Source organism: Lycium barbarum, chromosome 2 (genome assembly GCF_019175385.1).
Source record: "Lycium barbarum isolate Lr01 chromosome 2, ASM1917538v2, whole genome shotgun sequence".
NCBI lineage: Eukaryota > Viridiplantae > Streptophyta > Magnoliopsida > Solanales > Solanaceae > Lycium > Lycium barbarum.
In genome coordinates this window covers 113,931,839-113,934,845 of record NC_083338.1, presented here as the reverse complement: position 1 = coordinate 113,934,845, position 3,007 = coordinate 113,931,839, and the positions used below count along the sequence as shown (strand labels likewise).

At 35.0% G+C, this 3,007-nt stretch overlaps 1 pseudogene; it reads left to right on the top strand.

Moving 5' to 3' along the window:
* Window positions 1-1,301: 1,301 nt before the first annotated feature.
* On the top strand, window positions 1,302-1,994 carry LOC132628760 (putative protein TIC 214 N-terminal part; annotated as a pseudogene).
* Window positions 1,995-3,007: the final 1,013 nt, after the last annotated feature.

The following is a 3,007-nucleotide window of genomic DNA, read 5'->3' as shown; positions in this document are numbered from 1 at the left end:
AAACAGGTTCTACTTCTACTTCTGAGGTTGATTTTCGAGGCCTGGCTTGCGAGTATCGAGGGTGAGGATCTAACGAGTCGCTGCCCTGAGACTTCTCTATCACTGTCTTTATTTTCTTCCATTCAGACAGAGGTGTTTAGCATTTGAGACTTGTATTTTCTAGACATTATTTCTAGACATTACTTAGTTTCTCTTGTACGAGTCAGACAAGTTCCTTGGGTTTGTATTTATACTTTGCACTTGTGATTATTTATGATTCAGACGTTTACTTATTCAGCTCTAGTTACTTTATTGTGTTTGAATGTATGAATTGGTAAAAGGGTTCGCCAACCGAGGTTGGAATGGTAGGTGCCCGCGCGACTTAGTGATTTTGAGTCTTGATATTAACAGTTTTGGTCCTTTAAGTTTGCCATAAGTTAATAAAAATTGTCCCTTAACTATGAGGGTAGCTATTAAAATAATCCCTTAAGTATGCACTTAACAGTTTTGGTCCTTTAAGTTCGCTAAAAATTAACACTTTTAGTATCCAACAAAATATTCATCGAACTTTACTTGTTAGATTTTGCGAGAACTATGGAAGAAAAAGGGAAATTAGTGAGAACTCGCATTTAGAGGTACACAGTGCTAAAGAAAAGGCCAATTACCGCGAAACAAAACCGACGGATATCCGTCGGTTATAGAAAAAAACCAACAGACTTGATATTGTCAGAAAATAATGTCTCGGAACAAAAACCGACAGACCATATTAGTTAAAATCGAGGGATTCCATCGGCTAGGTAAAATATACTAGACTCGATTTTTATTGAAAATCCGGTATAAAATAAATACTTCTATTGTAGTGATTTAAAAAAAAATAGTTTCCGCGCATTTTTTTCCCGAAAATAACCGACTCACGTCTATCGGTTTTCATAAAAAAAATTAAAAAATGTTGGTTTTCTGATAGTACCAATCGGTTAACAGCCGACCGCTTTACCACTGAGCTACTGAGGAACAACAGGAGATTCGATCTCATAGAGTTCAATTCTCATTCCCAATCCATGACTAATATAAGCTCGATGCTTCCTTCATAGCTCCCGGAACTTCTTTGTAATGGCTCCCTTACATGCCTCATTTCAGAGGGAACCTCAAAGTGGCTCTATTTCATTATATTCCATTCATATCCCAATTCCATTCATTTAATATCCCTTTGGTGTCATTGACATAACAGATGTTATTTCTAGTCTATCTCTTTCTATTTCTTTTCTATATATGGAAAGTTCAAAAATCATCATATAATAATCCAGAAATAAGGGAGGTTTGTGATGATTTTTCAATCTTTTCTACTAGGTAATCTAGTATCCTTATGCATGAAGATAATCAATTCGATCGTTATGGTCGGACCCTATTATGGATTTCTGACCATATTATCCATAGGGCCCTCTTATCTCTTCCTTCTCTGAGCTCTGATTATGGAAGAAGGAACCGAGAAAAAGGTATCAGCAACAACTGGTTTTATTACGGGACAACTCATAATGTTCATATTGACCTATTATGCACCTCTGCATCTAGCATTGGGTAGGCCTCATACAATAACTATCCTAGTTCTACCATATCTTTTGTTTCATTTCTTCTGGAACAATCACAAACACTTTTTTTATTATGGATCTACTACCAGAAACTCAATGCGTAATCTCAACATTCAATGCGTATTCCTGAATAATCTTATTTTTCAATTATTCAACCATTTCATTTTACCAAGTTCAATATTAGACAGATTAGTCAACATTTATCTCTTTCGATGCGATAACAAGATCTTATTTGTAATAAGTGGTTTTGTTAGTTGGTTAATTGATCACAATTTATTCATGAAATGGCTTGGATTGGTAGTCTGGATACGGCAAAATCATTCTATTAGATCGAAAGCCTTTTCTATTGATTCCTGCGGATTGGATCAAAATCGTAGTATAACGTGTATCCTTCCCTATTCCGGTCATGGAATAGATGAAATAAATTAAAAAATAGATTTTTGTTCAAGAATGAAATCTTACTGGAACTGTCCATATCTGGTTCATCCTTCGAAACCATATCACATCCCGGATCTGATGAAATAGGATGAATTGAAATTATATTTTGTAAATACGTAATTATCTTGAATATATTAACCATTTCTTTATTTTTTGATCACTTGGAAGGGACAAAATAAAGATCTTGTTGTTTCTTCAACAATTTCTGATCTCTAGTGGACCTCTCAGTAGGATTCGAACCCAGATAAAGTACTGACCATCTATCAGAGAAAAAAGAACGAACGGATCTTGTAGGATTCCCAAGAGATTCTTCGATTTCTTCTGGAAACAGATGATTATTCATCTTCTTCTCATGTTCCGTGAATAGCCAGGACATTAAGGAATATCTAGAAAGGCATTTCGGGAATCGGCTTGATTCTATCTCTTTTCGTTCCATTTGAAGAAAGTAAGGATTCCAAAGAATTGATCTTTCTTTTCGTTGTTGAATCTCTCTTTGATTAATCAATGTGTGATATTATGAATCCTCATTACTAATGGAATCCAAATGATCTCTGGATTGATCAGAAGACCCTTTCAATTGGCTAAAATCCGTTACTTGAATGAAACTAGATCTTGTGGAATCATATTGATATTTGACGATACATTTTGTACCTTGCTAAAAAACCGATCCTTGTTTACCAACAACACATTATCTAACCAAATCCAATTCTCTCTCGATACATTCGTCAAAATATCTGATTCTGGCGGATTCTTCCCCCAACTAATGAAAAGATCATGGCGGAATTGCCACATATGAAATTGAGCACAGTTTTGCAAAGAAATAGCCCACTTATTTCTCGAGAAGAGATAGGAAACATGCTCAATATCATTTGATTGAATAGTTGACCTAGCCCCTTGTTGTTTGAAGAAACCCTTCACTTTAATTGTTTTGTTTCATGAAAATTATACATGAGATAAGAAATTCAGTGTTTCACTAAGATTTCGAATAGCGGTCCCAAATTCAA